This window comes from Capra hircus, chromosome 14, assembly GCF_001704415.2.
Source record: "Capra hircus breed San Clemente chromosome 14, ASM170441v1, whole genome shotgun sequence".
Lineage (NCBI taxonomy): Eukaryota > Metazoa > Chordata > Mammalia > Artiodactyla > Bovidae > Capra > Capra hircus.
The window spans coordinates 88,241,903-88,262,289 of record NC_030821.1 but is presented as its reverse complement, the minus strand read 5'-3'; positions in this window follow the sequence as shown (position 1 = coordinate 88,262,289).

The window sequence follows — 20,387 nt, the reverse complement described above, 5'->3', positions numbered from 1 at the left end:
GTGCCCATCATTATATGAAATATTTCTCTGATATTTCCAATTTTCTTGAACAGATGTCTAGCTTTTTCTGTTCTATTTTTCCTTTATTTCTTTGCATTGTTCAAAATGGCTTTCTAATCTGTCCTTGCTATTCTCTGGGACTCTGAATTCGATTGAGTATATCTTTCTCTTTCTCCCTTGCCTTTCACTTATCTTCTTTTCTCAGATATTTGTAAATCCTCTTCAGACAACTCTTCTGCCTTCTTAGATTGCTTTCTCTCTCTTTTTCCTTTTAATTGATTAATTTAATTGGAAGCTAATTGCTTTACAATATTGTGGTAGTTTTTGTCATATATTGACATGAATCAGCCACAGGTGCACATGTGTCTTGCATACAGGATCATTATTACAGTCTTTCTAAATTATATATATATATACTTTATTGGTGTTTCTCTTTCTGAACTACTTCACTGTATAAAATAGGCTCCAGTTTCATTCACTTCATTAGAAATGACTCAAATGCATTCCTTTTTATAGCTGAGTAGTATCCCATTGTGTATACGTACCACAATTTCCTTATCCGTTCATCTGCTGATACACATCTAGGTTGCTTCCATGTCCTGGCTATTATAAACAGTGCTGCAGTGAACATTGGGGTACATGTGTCTCTTCCAATTCTGGTTTCATTAGTGTGTATGCCCAGAAGTGGGATTGCTGGGTCATATGACAGTTCTATTTCAAGTTTTTTATGAACTCTCCACATTGTTCTCCTCAATGGCTATACTAGTTTGCATTCTCACCAACAATGTAAGAGGGTGCCCTTCTCCCCACACCCTTTCCATCGTTTACTGTTTGTAGACTTTTTGATGGTGGCCATTGTAACCAATGTGAGATGATACTTCACTGTGGTTTTGATTTGCATTTGTCTAATAATGAGAGATGTTGAACATCTTTTCATGTGCTTATTAGCCATCTTATGTCTTATTTCGAGAGTCTTCAGGTATTTGGCCCACTTTTTGATTGGGTTGTTCATTTTTCTGGTATTGAGCTGCATGGGCTTCTCATATAGTTTGGAGATTAATTATTTGCCAAGTGTTTGTTTGCTATTATTTTCTCACATTCTGAAGGCTACCTTTTCACCTTGCATATAGGTTCCTTCATTGTGCAAATGCTTTTAAGTTTAACCAGTTTAATTTTTAAAATTTTTGTTTTTATTTCCATTACTCTGGGAAGTGGATCATAGAGGATCTGGCTGTGATTTATGGCAAAGGGGGTCCTGCCTATGTTTTTTCTCTAAGAGTTTTATAGTTTCTGGTCTTACATTTATATATTTAATCCATTTTGAGCATATTTTTGTGTATGGTGTTAGAAAGTGTTATAGTTTCATTCTTTTACAGCTGGTTGACCAGTTTTCCCAGCACCACTTGTTAAAGAGATTGTCTTTTCTCCATTGTATATTTTTGCTTCCTTTGTCAAATATAGTTTCCACAGGTGTGTGGATTTATCTCTGGGCTTTCTATTCTGTTTCATGGATCAATATTTCTGTCTTTGTGCGATTGCCATACTCTCTTGAAGACTGTAGCCTTGTAGTATAGTCTGAAGTCAGTCAGGTTGATCCCCTCAGTTCCATTCTTTTTTCTCAAGATGGCTTTGGCTATTCGAGGATTTTTGTGTTTCCATGCAAATTGTGAGATTATTTGTTCTAGTTCTGTGAAAAATACCATTTTTTGCTTGATAGTTATTGTGCTGAATCTATAAGTTACTTTGGGTAGTATACCAATTTTCACCATATTTATTCTTCCAATCCACGAACGTGGTATATTTCTCCATCTATATGTGTCATTGATTTCTTTCAACAGTGCTTTATAGTTTTCTATATATAGGTCTTTTGTTTCTTTAGGTAAATTTATTCCTAAATATTTTACTCTTTTCATTTCAAAGGTGAATGCGATTGTTTCCTTAATTTCTATTTCTCTTTTTTCATTGTTAGTGAATAGGCATGCCAGGGATTTCTGTGTATTAATTTTATATCCTGCAAATTTACTATATTCATTGATTAGGTCTAGCAATATTCTGGTGGTATCTTTAGGATTTTCTATATAGAGGATCATGTTATCTACAAAAGGTGAGTTTTTCTTCTTTTCCAATTTGGATTCCTTTTATTTCTTTTTCTTCTCTGATTGTTGTGACTAGACTTCCAAAACTATGTTGAATAGTAGTGATGAGAGTGGGCACCTTTGTCTTGCTCCTGACTTTAGGGGAAACGCTTTCAATATTTTGCCATTGAGGATAATATTTTCTGTGTTTTTTTTTTCATATATGGTTTTTATTATGTTGAGGTATGTTCCTTCTATGTCGCCTTACTGGAGAGATTTTATCATAAATTGGTGTTGATTTTGTTAAAGGTTTTCTCTGCATCTATTGAGGTAATTTTATGATTTTTATTTCAAATTTTATTATTATGGTGTATCACATTGACTAATTTGCAAATATTGAAGAATCCTTGCATCCCTGGGATAAAGCCAACTTGGTCATGATGTATGATTTTATCATTATTTTGTTGGATTCTGTTGGATAGAAGTTTGTTGAGGATTGTTGCATGTACCTTCATCAGTGATATTGGCCTGTAGTTTTCCTTTTATTGTGGCAACTTTGTCTGGTTTTGGTATTAGGGTGATGGTAGCCTCATAGAATGGTTTTGGGAGTTTATCTTCCTCTTCAATTTTCTGTAAGAGTTTAAGTAAGATAGATGTTAGCTCTTTTCTAAATTTTTGGTAGAATTAAACTGTGAAGCCATTTGGTCCTGGGCTCTTCAGTGCTGGAAGATTTTTTATTACAGTTTTGATTTCCAGACTTGTATTGGATCTGCTAAGATTTTCTATTTCTTCCTGGTTCAGTTTTGGAAGGTTATAATTTTCTAAGAATTTGTTCATTTCTTCCAAGTTGTCCATTTTATTAGCATATTATTGCTCATAGTAGCCTGTTATGATCTTCCGCATTTCTGTGTTGTCTATGGTGATTTATACATTTTCATTTCTAATTTTGTTGATCTGATTCTTCTCCCCCCTCTTTTTTTTTTCTTGATGAGTCTGACTAATTGTTTGTCTATTTTATATATCTTCTCAAAGAACCAACTTTCAATTTTGTTAATTTTTGCTATAGTCTCCTTTGTTTCTCCTTCATTTATTTCTGCTCTGATTTTTATGATTTCTTTCCTTCAATTATCTTTAGGGTTCTTCTTTATTTTTCTCTAGTTGCTTTAGGTGTAAACTGAGGTTGTTTATTTGATGTTTCTCTAGTTTCTTTAGGTAGGTTTGTATTGCTGTGAGTCTCCCTCTTAGCAGTGCTTTTTCTGAATCCCATAGGTTTTGTGTTGTTATGTTTTCCTTTTCATTTGCTTTTATACTTATTGATTTCTTCCATAATCTGTTGGTTATTCAGAAGCATGTTGTCTAGCCTCAATATACATGCAATTTTAATAGATTTTCTTCTGTATTTGAGTTCTAATCTTACCACATGTGATCAGAAAAGATGCCTGAAGTGATTTCACTTTTTAAAAAATTTACCAAGGCTAGATTTATTGCACAGGATGTGATCTATCCTGAAGAAATTTCCATGTGCACTTGAGAAAAAGGTGACATCTACTGATTTGGGGTGAAATGCACTATACATATCAGTTAGGTCTAACTGGTCCACTGTATCATTTAAATCTTGTGGTTCCTTGCTAATTTTCTGTTTTGTTGATCTATCCATAGGTGTGAGTGGAGTACTGAAGTCTCCCACTATTATTGTGTTACTGTTATTTCTGCTTTTATTCTTGTTAGCATTTTGCTTTACGTATTGAAGTGCTCCTATGTTGGGTACTTATATATTTATAATTGTTATATCTTCTTCTTGGATATACTTTGATTATTATGTAGTGCCCTTCTTTGTCTCTTATCACAGTCTTTATTTCAAAATATATTTTATCTGATATGATTATTGGCATTCCTGCTTTTTTTTTGGTCTCTAGTTTGCATGAACGGTAAAGCGTCTGTCTACAATGAGGGAGACCTGGGTTCGATCCCTGGCTCAGGAATATCCCCTGGAGAAGGAAATGGCAATCCACTCCAGTACTATTGCCTGGAAAATCCCATGGACAGAAGAGCCTGGTAGGCTACAGTCTATGGGGTCACAAAGAGTCGGACACAACTGAGCGACTTCACTTTCACTTTCACTTTTGCATGAAATAGCATTTTTCCACCCCTCAATTTTAGTCTGTATGAGTCCCGCGGTTTGAGATGAGTCTCTTGTAGACAACATATATAGGAGTCTTGTTTTTGTGTCCATTGGCCTGTTTTTGTCTTTTGGTTGGAGCATTAACCCATTTACATTTAATGTAATTATTAATAAATAAGATCTCGTTACCATATACTTTGTTGTTTTGAGGTCATTTTTAAACACCTTTTCTGTGTATCCTGTCTAGAGAAGACCCTTTAGCATTTTTCAAGAGCTGATTTGCTGGTGCTGAATTAACTCACGTTTTGCTTGTCTGTAAAGCTTTTGAGTTCAGTTTCATATCTGAATTATATCCTTGCTGGATAGAATAAGATTGTTTGTAGATGTTTCTTTTTCATTACCCTAAGTATGTCCTGCCATTCCCTTCTGGTCTGAAGAGTTTCTATTGAAAGATCAACTGTTATCCTTATGGGCATCCCCTTTTGTGTCATTTATTGCTTTTTCCTTGCTGCTTTTAATATTTACTCATTGTGTTTGATCTTTCTAAGTTTGATTTATATGTGTCTTGGGGTGTTTCACCTTGGGTTTATCCTGTCTGGGACTCTCTGGGTTTCTTGGGCTTGGGAGGCTATTTCCTTCCCCATTTTAGGAGGGATTTCAACTATTATCTCCTACATATTTTCTCATGATCTTTCTTTTTGTCTTCTTCTTCTGGGATACCCATGATTCAAATGTTAGGGCATTTAACATTGTCCAAAAAGTCTTTGAGGTTGTCCTCATTTTTAAACATTTGTTTTTTCCTGTTTGTTTTATTTATTTCCACCATTCTATCTTCCGCCTCACTTATCCTCTCTTTTGCCTCAGTTATTGTATTGTTGGTTCCCCTCAGAGTGCTTTTGATCTCGGTTTTTGCATTATTCATTACTGATTCCCTCTTCTTTATTTCTTCTAGATTCTTGTTAAACATTTCTTACATTTTCTCAATCCTTATCTCTAGTCTGTTTATCTGTAACTCTTTTTTTTTTTTCTTTTTCAAGACTTTGTATCATCTTTACTATCATTATTCTGAATTCTTTTTCAGGTAGACTCCCTATCTCTTCCTTTTTTGTTTGGCTTGCTGGGTTTTTACCATGTTCCTTCACCTGCTGAATAGTTCTTTGCATTTTCATTTTGTTTAGTTTGCTGGGATTGGGTTGCCCTTTCTGCAGACTGAAAGTTCCTTGTCCCTCTTAATTGTCAAGTATGTTCCCTGTGGGTGTGGTTGGGCCAGTGTCTTGTCAGGGTTTCCTTGTTGAGGGAGCTTGTGTCTGTGTTCCAGTGGGTGGAACTGGATCTCTTCTCTCTGAAGTGCAATGAAGTGTCCAGTAATGAGGTTCGGGATATCTATGAATTTGGCATGGCTTTGAGTAGCCCATCTTTTAATGTTCAGGGTTATGTTCCTGTTTTGCCTGAGAGTTAGCATGGTGTATATTGCACTGGACCATGTTTGCTCTTGAATGGAACTTGATTTCAGTGTAGGTATGCAGACTTTAGGGTGAGCTCTTGTCTATTAATGTTCCATGGAGTCAGGAGTTCTCTGATGTTCTAAAGTTCTGGAATTAAGCCTCCTGCCTCTGACTTTTGGTCCTTCTCTTACAAGAGCCTCAAGACATCTCCATTCACACAGCACAAAAAATAAAATCCCTAAGATAATGATGAAGCAATTTTCCACAGCCAGGAACACCCAAAGAGATCCACAGAGTTATATAAAGAAGATAAGAGGTAGGATAGAGTTAGAGGTGACCAGGAGGAGAAAGTGAAGTGAAAGTTGCTCAGTCATGTCTGAATCTTTGCAACCCCATGAACTGTACAGTCCATGGAATTTCCAGGCCAGAATGCTGAAGTATTCTGAAGTGGGTAATCTTTTCTTTCTCCAGGGGATCTTCTCAACCCAGGGATCAAACCCAGGTCTCCTGCTTTGCAGGGTGATTCTTTACCAGTTGAGCCACAAGGGAAATCCATTGTGGAAAGAGGAGAAATGGGGGGGGGCATCAAAAGGGGAAAGAGCAATCTAGCCAGTAATCAGATCCCTAGGTGCTCTCCACAGATCAGAACACACAGAGAGATTCCCAGAGTTATCTAGAGAAGAGAAGAGAATAAGGAGGAAGGAGATAGAGATTACCTGGAGGAGAATAGGCAGAGTCAATGGAGAGAGGGCAATCAAGCAGTAACCAAATCCCTAAGTGAAAATGGATACTGAAGATTAGATTCTTAAATGTGCAAAATTGATAACAAATATAAAAAAGCAAAGATTAAAAATCTAGAATAGAGGTTAGACTCTCAAAAACGCATAATATAAAAATGCAAAACGATTTCAATTGAAAAAATTAAACAATATATATGGAATTTGTTTTTTAAAAATAGGGTTTTTTTTGAAAGGTAATAGTAGTCTATAAAAATGAAAGTTAAAGGAATAATAAATAACTAAATTTTTTTCAAAACAACTAAAATGTGATAGTAGTGAAAATATATCTAATAATTTCTCTGGAACTCTTGTGGGCATTGATGGGTCAGTTCAGTCTCAGATAGTCCCTTATTCTGGCTTGTATATTTTCTTAAGGTCTGTACATGCCCCTCAAATGCACTGTGTCAGCATTAACTGCAAGGTTTTAATCAGTTACTTTTGTCACTTGCAAAGCAGTTCCCTCTTCTTTGTTTATTTTGGTTTCCTCTGTTTGAAAGTCTCTTTAGTGTCTAGTTTTCACCCTGACACAGGGGTGCAAAGGTGACCACGTTTTTAGGCTCACTTTTTCAGTTATCTTGTGGGGAGGGAGGGACACGGCCAACAAATAACACTGGCATGTGTGGGGAGTGGTCTCAGTGGGATAACCACACTGGATTTGTCACAGCCCAAGGTGGTGTGTACCTTCCAGGTCCACACTGCCCAAGCTCTAGAGTGCTCTGCTGGGGCACTGTCCCAAGTAGGTCCTGCACTTTGTGCACTTCCCAGGTATAAGTCACTTAGGTTCTTGGGTGCTTCTCAGGGGCACAGACCCAGATGGGCTGTTCATTTTGTGCATTTCCCAGGTCTGAATAGCTCAGGGAACTGGGTGCTTGGTGAACACACTGTCCCAGGTGGGCTATGCATCTTATGCACCTCTCTGGTCCTGGCTGATCAGTTTCCTGGGTGTACCCATGAGGGCACAGTCTCAGGTGTGCTGTGCGTCTCCTCTGGGGACCTGATCTCAGGCTGTGAAACTCCTGCCAGATATCTATCTTCCAGGATCCCAGGAAGAGGTGCTTAGCAACTGGGAGCTTGCTCACAGTTTGGTGGAAGATGAGGTGCCTGGGGCCGAGATTGCAGCACCCCCTTGCCTTCTGGCTTTGGCTGCCACATACTTGCCCCTCTGCCTCCAGGGAGAGAGGGACATATATAGCAGTTGGCTTTCTCTCCAGTGATATTCACTCAATCCTTTGTTCTGAGAGTGCACCAGGGGTCACCATGTGGTATTACAGTCTTTCACACAAATGTCTTTCTCTCTCTCTCTCTCTTTGGCGATCCCATGGTTTGGTTTACTATCTTACATTAGCTCCCTCAGATTTTCCTCAGGACATTCAGGCCTGGTCCTCACCTAAAGGACCAATGATGATGATGCAGCTCACACCTCCCTGCCAGCCCCCACTCACTGCTGGTGGACGGGAGCATCTGTGCTACTTATCCATCTCTGATTTTAGTTGTGGTTAGGTGTGAATTCTGTGTGTGTGTTTCTGTGTGTGTGCTTTCTCCCAGTTATGTTGCTCTCTGAGATTCCATAACTCCCCACAGATAACCTGTGAGAGGTTTTCCTAATGTGTAGAAACTTCTCCTCCTTCACGATCCCAGGATGGGTTCAGTTCAGTTCAGTTCAGATCATTTCAGTGACTCAGTCGTGTCTGACTCTTTGTGACCCCATGAATCACAGCATGCCTGGCCTCCCTGTCCATCACCAACTCCCGGAGTTTACTCAGACTCACGTCCATCGAGTCTGTGATGCCATCCAGCCATCTCATCCTGGGTCGTCCCCTTCCCCTCCTGCCCCCAATCTCTCCCAGCATCAGAATCTTCTCCAATGAGTCAACTCTTCACATGAGGCCGACAAAGTACTGGAATTTCAGCTTTAGCATCATTCCTTCCAAAGAAATCCCAGGGTTGATCTTCAGAGTGGACTGGTTGGATCTCCTTGCAGTCCAAAGGACCCTCAAGAGTCTTCTCCAACACCACAGTTCAAAAGCATCAATTCTTCGGTGCTCAGCCTTCTTCACAGTCCAACTCTCACATTCATACATGACCACTGGAAAAATCATAGCCTTGACTAGGCGGACCTTAGTCGGCAAAGCAATGTCTTTGCTCTTGAATATGCTATCTAGGTTGGTCATAATTTTTCTTCCAAGGAGTAAGCATCTTTTAATTTCATGGCTGCAGTCACCATCTGCAGTGATTTTGGAGCCCCCCCCCCCAAAAAAAGTCTGACACTGTTTCTACTGTTTCCGCATCTATTTCCCATGACGTGATGGGACCAGATGCCATGATCTTCGTTTTCTGAATGTTGAGCTTTAAGCCAACTTTTTGACTCTCCTCTTTCACTTTCATCAAGAGGCTTTTTAGTTCCTCTTCACTTTCTGCCATAAGGGTGGTGTCATCTGCATATCTGAGGTTATCGATATTTCTCCTGGCAATCTTGATTCCAGCTTGTGTTTCTTCCAGTCCAGCGTTTCTCATGATGTACTCTGCAGAGAAGTTAAATAAGCAGGGTGACAATATACAGCCTTGACATACTCCTTTCCCTATTTGGAACCACTCTGTTGTTAGATATCCAGTTCTAACTGTTGCTTCCTGGCCTGAATACAGATTTCCCAAGGGGCAGGTCAGACGGTCTGGTATTCCCATCTCTTTCAGAATTTTCCACAGTTTATTGTGATCCACATAGTCAAAGGTTTTGGCATAGTCAATAAAACAGAAATAGATGTTTTTCTGAAACTCTCTTGCTTTTTCCATGATCCAGCGGATGTTGGCAATTTGATCTCTGGTTCCTCTGCCTTTTCTAAAACCAGCTTTAACATCAGGGAGCTCACAGTTCACATATTGCTGAAGTCTGGCTTGGAGAATTTAGAGCATTACTTTACTAGCATGTGAGATGAGGGCAATTGTGTGGTAGTTTTAGCATTCTTTGGCATTACCTTTCTTTAGGATTGGAATGAAAACGGCTTTTCCAGTCCTGTGACCACTGCTGAGTTTTCCAAATTTGCTGGCATATTGAGTGCAGCAGTTTCACAGCATCATCTTTCAGGATTTGAAACAGCTCAACTGGAATTCCATCACTTCTACTAGCTTTGTTCGTAGTGAAGCTTTCTAAGGCCCACTTGACTTCACATTCCAAGATGTCTGGCTCTAGATTAGTGATCACATCATCATGATTATCTGGGTCGTGAAGATCTTTTTTGTACAGTTCTTCCATGTATTCTTGCCACCTCTTCTTAATATCTTCTGCTTTTGTTAGGTCCATACCATTTCTGTCCTTTATCGAGCCCATCTTTGCATGAAATGTTCCCTTGGTATCTCTGATTTTCTTGAAGAGATCTCTAGTCTTTCCCATTCTGTTGTTTTCCTCTATTGCTTTGCATTGATCACTGAAGAAGGCTTTCTTATCTCTTCTTGCTATTCTTTGGAACTCTGCATTCAGAAGCTCATATCTTTCCTTTTCTCCTTTGCTTTTCACTTCTCTTCTTTTCACAGCTATTTGTAAGGCCTCCCCAGACAGCCATTTTGCTTTTTGGCATTTATTTCCCACGGGGATGGTCTTGATCCCTGTCTCCTGTACAATGTCACGAACCTCATTCCATAGTTTAGCAGGCACTCTATCTATCAGATCTTGACCCTTAAATCTATTTCTCACTTCCACTGTATTATCATAAGGGATTTGATTTAGGTCATACCTGAAGGGTCTAGTGGTTTCCCCTACTTTCTTCAATTTAAGTCTGAAGTTGGCAATAAGGAGTTCATGATCTGAGCCACAGTCAGCTCCTGGTCTTGTTTTTGTTGACTGTATAGAGCTTCTCCATCTTTGGCTGCAAATAATATAATCAATCTGATTTTGGTGTTGAGCATCTGGTGATGTCCATCTGTAGAGTCTTCTCTTGTGTTGTTGGAAGAGGGTGTTTGCTATGACCGTGCATTTTCTTGGCAAAACTCTATTAGTCTTTGCCCTGCTTCATTCCACATTCCAAGGCCAAATTTGCCTGTTACTCCAGGTGTTTCTTGACTTCTTACTTTTGCATTCCAGTCCCCTATAATGAAAAGGACATATTTTCTGGTGTTAGTTCTAAAAAATGTGTCTCCATCCCTAAATCTTTTGTCTCTGTTTTCGTCTGTTGTATTTTTCCCTACCTCCTTTTGAAGAATTTGGGCTGATTTTCTGGGTTCCTGGTGTCCTCCACCAGCATCCAGAAGTTGTTTTGTGGAAGTTGCTTAACAGTGAAATGATCTTTTGATGAATTTGTGGGGGAGAAAGTGGTCTCCCCACTCTATTCCTCCACCATCATGGACAGCCTCCTTTTTCTTGAGGATTGAGTCACTGCCTCCTGTACAATGTTACAAACCTCCATCCATAGTTCTTCATGCACTCTATCTACCAGATCTAATCCCTTGAATCGATTCATCTCCTCCATTGTATAATCATAAGGGATTTGATTTAGGTCATACTTGGATGACGTGGTGGTTTTCCCTACATTCTTTGATTTAAACCTGAATTTTGCAATATGCAGCTGATGATCTAAGCCACAGTCAGCTCCAGGTCTTGTTTTAACTGACTGTATTTAGCTTCTCCATCTTTAGCTACAAAGAACATAATCAATCTGATTTTGATACTGACCATCTGGTGATGTCCATATTTAGAGTAATCCTTTGTGTTATTTGAAAAATGTATCCATATTTGGAAAGGATGAAAAATACTTATATTCCCTGAAGATTGAGGAATTTGAGCTCCCCATGAGGCATCCATCCCTTAGATGCTGCATGGAGTGACAAGACCCTGAAACACCTGGGTTTGAAAATCATTGGGGAATATGACTAGGAAAATTATATAACTATAGGGAATGGAAAACCTTATCTAATGGGGTTGTTCACAGCCTCGGTGAACCCCAAACTAGCACAAAACACCAGATTTAATAGCACAAGTATCATAGGTGAAAGAAATCCACTTACTTATCTTGAATCAAATGTCAGAGAGCAAGAACCAATTAGGACACACTTTGGTGAGTGAGACACAGTTATGAGCCATTTTTATAATCTCATGCTACCTTTTTAGTGCCTGTGCTACCTGGTACCATTTTGGAAATCTCCATTTAACCTATTAGCCAAGAGTCTGGCCCTCTTCTGAGTTTCTGTTGGGTCTCACAGCTGACTCTATGATGACTGGGCCCACCAGCACATAGATGATGTTGTAGTTAGGCACCACAGTCATTCCAAGGGCAGGTGCTGCCCACCCACATGCCAGAGCAGCATTCCTGGTTTTTCCACAAGAGACAAGCACATGGAAGCCACATGTAGGACACTGTTGAGTGCCTGGCTTGTGTGGTCAAGTGGGATTGTGCTTTTGACCACATAGGACATCTGTTACACAACATCATCTCTTCACAACGTGGAGAGATAACTGATTTACATAATACATTGATAGAAGCAAACACAGAGAAAAAGGCAAAATCATGAGATAGAGGTATATTTTCCAATCAACAGGGCAATAAAAAAATCTCAGAAAAAGATGCTTATCAAATTTAGGAGAAGAATGGATATTTATGATGAGGGCTTCAACAGAAATATAAAAATATTTCCAAAATACCAATCAGAAGGTCTAACTAAACTTAAAACTAATTAAAGAGGTTCAACAGCATATTAGATGATCTAGAAGAAAGAACAAGTGAATTTGAAGACAAAGCACTGGAACTCACCTCAACAGAGCAGGAAAAATATTTTAAAAAGTGACAGTCCCAAAGGGGCCTTTGGGACAATGTCAAGTAGATTAACATTCACATTGTATGGGTCCCAGAAGAAAAAAGAAGAGAGAAAGGCCATAAAAGTTTTTTTGAAGAAATAGTGGCTGAAAACTTACCTAATCTGGGGAGAAAACAGACTTCTATGTAGAGGACTTTTAGAAATTTTAGAGTGAAATATATCAAAACAGACCCACAGAAAGACCCATTGCAATTAAAATGGTCAAAGTTTAGAAAAAAAAAAAAAAAAGAGAGAGAGAGAGAATCCTAAAAACAGCAAGAGGAGAAACAACTGTTATATACAAGGGAAACCACATAGAGCTGTTAATAAATTGTTTAAGCCAAAGACTTATAGGCCATAAAGCAGTAACATGACATATATAAAGTTCTGGAAAAAATAAAAATAAAGCCAAAACCATAAAATAAATGAAAAAAACAAAACTTCCAACCAATAATTCTCTACCCAGCAAGGTCACCATTCAAAGTTGAAAGTGAGAGTAAGAGCTTCCCTGATTAGTAAAATCTAAGGAGTTTACCGCCAGCAAATCAATATACAAGAGGGAGGGGGTAGGTAAGGATTCTTTGAACTGAAAAGAAATGACTTTAATTAATAAGATAGAAAGTATGAAAGTAAGAAAATCCCATCAGAGAAGGTAAATATACAACATAAATAGTGACTCCATGACCTATAAAGCAAGCATAATGTTGGAGAAGGAGTAAAAAATAAATCTTTAAGATTTGTTTAAATTCAAGTTGCTATCAACTTAGAATGCTATTTACAGGAAATTAGATTTGAATATTTTATATGTAAAATATTCTGTGTGAAATATTTCTTCCACACGGAAGAAACTTACAGTAAATACATAAAATAAAATGAGAAAGAAATCTAAACATAAAACTAAAGAAAACTACCAAAACACAGGAGAAGAGAGAGAGCAGAGAAAGAAACTAAGAGGAAGCAAAATAAAAACAAAAAACAAAACAAAACAAAAAAGAAAACAATTACCAAAATGGCAACACATACATAGCTATGAACTACTATTTTAAATGTAAATGAACTAAATTCAACAATCGAAAGACAGTGGCTGAATAAACAACAACAACAACAACAACAACAACAACAAACATATATATGGTAGCTACAAAGATTACTTCAAAAGCAGGGACACAAAGAAACCAAATGGAAATAGAAAAGAAAGGTGGAGTAGCTACACTCATATCAAATAAAATGGACTTTAAAACAAATATTTTAATAAAAGGCAAAGGTCAATAAATAATAATACATAAATAATGATAACGGTATACATAAATACATAATGATAAAGGTCAATACATAATGATATCAATTCAGCAAGATAGTATAAAATTTATAAATAAATACACATCCAACTGTAAAGGCATATAAAGCAAATATAAACTAATTTGAAAGGAGAAATTGAAGGCAACAGAATAATAATAGAGTAATTCAACAACCCAAGTATATTAATGCATAGCTCATCTAGACAGATAATAAATAAGGAAAATTCAGTCTTAAATGATATATGAAACCAGATAGAATTTATAGCTACTTACAAACATTCCATCCAAAAGCATCAGAATATGCATCCTTTTCAAGTTCTATGAGACATTCTCCAAGATAGATCATTTGTTAGGTCACAATGCAAGTTTTAATAAATTAAAAATATTTAACTTATATCAAGTATCTTCTCTGTAAACAATGGTACCAAACTAGAAATCAACCAAAGGTAAAGAAAAATGAAAATTTAAAAAACAACCCCTACAAAATGAAGAGATTAAAGAACTTGCAATGTTCTTTAATAAAATTCTGAATAACAATGGGTCAAATAAATCAAAGAAGAAGTTTTAAAAATGCTTAAAGGCAATTGAGATTAGAAATACAATATACGATAATCAGTGTTATACATCAAAAGCAGTTCTGGAGGAAATTTCACACCAATAGAGGCAAACCTCAAGAAACAAGAAAAATCTCAAATAAATATCTATCTTTAGACCTAAAAGAACTAGAAGAGTAAAAATTCACAGAGGAGGGAAATATTAAAGACCTGAGTGGAAATAAATGGAATGGAGATTTAAAAACCAATTAAGAATGATCAAAGAAACAAAGCTTTTTTTTGCGGGGAGGATGGGGAAACAAAACACCATTACCTAGACGTTTCCACCCCTATTTTTAGAAAAAATAAATTTCACATATTTAAAATCAGAAATCACTTTCTAACACCACACAAAAAAATAAACTCAAAATGGATTAAAGATCTAAATGTAAGATCAGAAACTATAAAACTCCTAGAGGAGAACATAGGCAAAACACTCTCAGACATAAATCACAGCAGGATCCTCTATGATCCACCTCCCAGAATTCTGAAAACAAAAGCAAAAATAAACAAATGGGATCTAATTAAAATTAAAAGCTTCTGTACAACAAAGGAAAATATAAGCAAGGTGAGAAGACAGCCTTCTGAATGGGAGAAAATAATAGCAAATGAAGCAACTGACAAACAACTAATCTCAAAAATATACAAGCAACTTCTGCAGCTCAATTCCAGAAAAATAAACGACCCAATCAAAAAATGGGCCAAAGAACTAAATAGACATTTCTCCAAAGAAGACATACGGATGGCTAACAAACACATGAAAAAATGCTCAACATCACTCATTATTAGAGAAATGCAAATCAAAACCACAATGAGGTACCACTTCACACCAGTCAGAATGGCTGTGATCCAAAAATCTGCAAGCAATAAATGCTGGAGAGGGTGTGGAGAAAAGGGAACCCTCCTACACTGTTGGTGGGAATGCAAACTAGTACAGCCACTATGGAGAACAGTGTGGAGATTCCTTAAAAAATTGCAAACAGAACTACCTTATGACCCAGCAATCCCACTTCTGGGCATACACACTGAGGAAACCAGAATTGAAAGAGACACATGTACCCCAATATTCATCGCAGCACTGTTTATAATAGCCAGGACATGGAAACAACCTAGATGTCCATCAGCAGATGAATGGATAAGAAAGCAGTGGTACATATACACAATGGAGTATTACTCAGCCATTAAAAAGAATTCATTTGAATCAGTTCTGATGAGATGGATGAAACTGGAGCCAATTATAGAGTGAAGTAAGCCAGAAAGAAAAACACCAATACAGTATACTAACACATATATATGGAATTTAGGAAGATGGCAATGACGACCCTGTATGCAAGACAGGGAAAGAGACACAGATGTGTATAACGGACTTTTGGACTCAGAGGGAGAGGGAGAGGGTGGGATGATTTGGGAGAATGGCATTCTAACATGTATACTATCATGTAAGAATTGAATCGCCAGTCTATGTCTGATGCAGGGTGCAGCATGCGTGGGGCTGGTGCATGGGGATGACCCAGAGAGATGCTGTGGGAGGGAGGTGGGAGGGGGGGTTCATGTTTGGGAATGCATGTAAGAATTAAAGATTTTAAAATTAAAAAAAAAATCAGAAATCAAAGAGAAGTGACAATTGATACCTCAGAAATACAAAAGATCCTCCTGCTGCTGCTGCTGCTAAGTCGCTTCAGTCGTGTCCGACTCTGTGCGACCCCATAGACGACAGCCCACCAGGCTCCCCCGTCCCTTGGATTCTCTAGGCAAGAACACTGGAGTGGGTTGCCATTTCCTTCTCCAATGCATGAAAGTGGAAAGTGAAAGTGAAGTTACTCATTCCTGTCAGACTCTTCGAGACCCCGTGGACTGTAGCCTACCAGGCTCCTCCTTCCATGGAGTTTCCAAGCACAAGTCCTGGAGTGGGTTGCCATTTCCTTCTCTAGTACAAAAGATCCTAGTAAGCTACAAAAAATTATATGCTAATAAGCAGGGCAATTTAGAAGAAACAGATAAATTTCTAGAAACATACAATCTTTCAAAACTAAACCATGAGGACTTAATATCTGAATGGACAAATTACTAATAAGGTTGTGGAAACCGTAATTAGAAACTCCTAACACAGAAAAAAGGACCAAACAACTTCACTGGTGAATTCTAGCAAACGTTCAAGAAAGACTTAATATCTATCTTTCTCAAATCATTCCAAAAAAAAAAAAAAAAAAACAAAACCAAAAACCCTCAAAAGGAGAGAAACCTTCCAAAAATATTTTATGCAGCCAGAATTACCTCGATACTCAAACTAGGCAAGGAGACAGTAAAAAAAGAAACTTATTGATCAATATTTTTGAAGAACATAGATGGGACCATCTTCAACAAATACCTGCAAATTGAATCCAATAACACGTTATTCCAGGGATGCAAGGATTGCTCTACATTCAAAAATCAGTCAATGTGACACATGATATTAACAAAATATGAGATAATACTCATAAAATCATTTCAAGAGGTGCAGAAAAAGCATTGAACAGCATTCAGCAATTTTTTAATAAGAAAATATCAGTAAATTAAGTATAGAGAGAATACCTTAAAAACAACAACAACAAAAGTTCTGTATGACAAACTCAAACTAATATCCTACTAGGTAGTGAAAAGTTGAAAGATTTTCTCTAAGATCAGGACCAAGATGAGGATGCTCACTCTTCCCATTTTTATTCAACATAGTATTAGGAGTCTTAGCCACAGCTATTAGTCCAGAAAAATAGATAAAAAAGCATCTAAATCAGAAAGGAAGATGTAGGGCTTACCAGAAGTGGTAAATCATGGTAAAGGATCTTCCTGCCAATACAAGAGATCTGGGTTCAATTCCTGGCCCAGGAAGATCCAACATGCCATGGAGCAAAGTTCATGCACCAAAGCTATTGAGCCTGTCTTCTAGAGCTAAGACAAAGCAACTACTGAGTCCACATACCACAACTACTGAATCCTGTGTGTCCTAGAGCCATTGATCTGCAATAATAGAACCCACAATGGTGAGAATCCCACACACTGCAAATAGAGAAAAACACACACGCTGACAAACACTTAGCACAGTCTAAATAAGTAAATAAATTGATTCAAAAAATGGCAGATGTAAACTGTCACTCTTTAAAGATAATGCCATACTATATATAGAAATACTCAAAAACTACAGAAAAATTTTAGAACTAACAAATACAGTAAAATTGAAAAATTCAAATCGATTTATAAAAATCTGTTGCATTTTTATACACTAATAAAAAACAGTCTAAAAAAATGAAGGGAAAAATTCTCACATACAATTGCATTAAAAAGAATAAAATACATAGGTACAAATTTAACCAAGAAGATCAAAAACCTGTACATTAAAAACTGTGAGACACTGATGAACAAAATTGAATATTATACCAAAAAATGAAAAAAAAATTCCATTATCAAGGTCTGAAAGAATTAGTATTATTATAATGACTGTATTATGCAAACAATCCACAGATTCAATGCAAAATTCCGATGGCATATGTCACAGAACTAAAACACATAATTCCAAAATTTGTATGGAACCAAAAAGGACACAAATTATCAAAGCAATCTTGAGAAATAAGGTCAAATCTGAATGTATCAAGATCCCAGGGTTAAAACTATACTACAAAGCTATGGTAATCAAAATAGCATGGTAGTGGCACCAACATCAGACACATAGCTCAATGGGATGAAATTGAGAGCACAGAAATATACTCACACATGGACAATTAGTATGCAACAAATGAGCAAAAAAACACAGAGTGGAGAAAGGATGATGTTTAATATAGGTTTAATATATGCTGGGAAAACTGGACAAAATAATGAAGGTAGACTACTATTCTACATCATATATAAAAATTAACTCAAAAATATACTTGAATGTAAGATCTGAAACCTTGGAATTTCTTCAAGAAAACAGGCAGTAACCTAACTGACTTTTGTTGCAGGGGTGTTTACGAGGATATGATTCTAAACAAAAGGGATACAAAAGCAAAAATAAACAATTGAGAATGTATCAAACTAAAAAGCTGCTTAACAGCTAAAGACACTAATATCAAAGAAAAATGCAATCAACTGAACAAGTGAAGATAATTAAAAATCACATACACAATAATAGTTTAGTATCCAAAATATATTAAAAACTTATGCAAAAAACCTCAAGCTGTTTAAACTACAGTATGAAAGCACCAAATACCTGCTAAATGTCTATTAAAAATACAAAGAGTAAAAAATATTATAGAGGATGTGGAGTAAAAGTGACCTCCTTACATTACTGGTGGGAACATAAATTGATGCAGCCAGTATGAAAATTAGTATGATAATTCCTCAAAAATTTAAGAATAGAGTTACCATGTAACCTAACTATTTCACTTTGAGGTATTTGTCCAAAGAACATGAAAACACTAATTTAAAAAGACATCCACCATTCTGTTTATTGCAGCATTATTTACAATAGCAAAGATACAGAAGCAACCTGAGTATTAGTCAACAGATGAATGATAAAGAAAATGTCGTGCATATATACTCTGACTTATTATCAGCTATAATATGGTATGAAGTCTTGCAATTTGCAGCAATGTAGATAGATCTACAGGGTATTATCTAAGTGAAATAAGTCCATGGGTCAGTTTAGTCCAGTCACTCCATTGTGTCCAACTATTTGCCACCCCATGGACAGCAACATGCCAGGCCTTCTTATCCGTCAGTAACTCCCAGAGCTTACTCAAATTTATGTCCATTGAGTCGGTGATGACATCCAACCGTCTCATTCTCTGTTGTCCTCTTCTCCTGCCTCAATCTTTCGCAGCATCAGGGTCTTTTCCAATGAGTCAGTTCTCCCCATCAGGTGGCCAAAGTATTGGAGTTTCAGCTACAGCATCAGTCTTTCCAGTGAATATTCAGGATTGATATCCTTTAGGATTGACTGGTTTGATCTCCTTGCAGTCCAAGGGATTCTCTCTAACACAACAGTGGAGTCTCCTCCAATACCACAGTTCAAATGCATCATTCTTAAGTGCTCAGCTTTCTTTATGGTCCAACTCTCACATCCATGCATGATTACTGAAAAAATCATAGCTTTGACTAGATGGACCATTTGGGCAAAGTAATGTCTCTGCTTTTTAAAATGCTATTTAGATTTGTCATAGCTGTTCTTACAAGAAGCGTCTTTTAATTTCACTGTTTTCTTTGTTTCTCCATCCATTTGTATGAAGTGATGGGACAATATCCTGTGATCTTAATGTTTTGAATCTTCAGTTTTAAGCCAGCTTTTTCACTCTCCTCTTTCAATTTCTTCAAGAAGCTCTTTAGTTCCTCTTCACTTTCTGCCATATCAGAGGTTATTGATATTTCTAATGGCAATTTTGATTCCAGCTTGTACTTCATTCACCCCAGCATTTCACATGGAGTACACTGCACATAAGTTAAATAAGTAGGGTGACAATATACAGCCTTGACATACTCCTTTCCCAATTAGGAACCAGTCCGTTACTCCATGTCTGGATCTAACTGTTGCTTCTTGAGCTGCACATATTTCTCAGGAAGCAGATCAGGTGGTCTGGTATTCCCATTCTTTAAGAATTTTCCACTGATGAAAGAAATCAAAGAGGACACTAATAGATGGAGAAATATACCATGTTCATGGATCAGAAGAATCAATATAGTGAAAATGAGTATATTACCCAAAGCAATTTACAAATTCAATGCAATCCCTATCAAGCTACCAGCTATATTTTTCACAGAACTAGAACAAATAATTTCAAGATTTGTATGGAAATACAAAAAACCTTGAATAGCCAAAGCAATCTTGAGAAAGAAGAATGGAACGGGAGGAATCAACCTGCCTGACTTCAGGTTCTACTACAAAGCCACAGCCATCAAGACAGTATGGTACTGGCACAAAGACAGAAATATAGATCAATGGAACAAAATAGAAAGCCCAGAGATAAATCCACACACATATGGACACCTTATCTTTGACAAAGGAGGCAAGAATATACAACGGAGTAAAGACAATCTCTTTAACAAGTGGTGCTGGGAAAACTGGTCAGCCATTTGTAAAAGAATGAAACTAAATCACTTTCTAACACTGTCCACAAAAATAAACTCAAAATGGATTAAAGATCTAAATGTAAGACCAGAAACTATAAAACTCCTAGAGGGAAACATAGGCAAAACACTCTCTGACATAAATCACAGCAGGATCCCTTATGATCCACCTCCCAGAATTCTGGAAACAAAAGCAAAAATAAACAAATGGGATCTAATTAA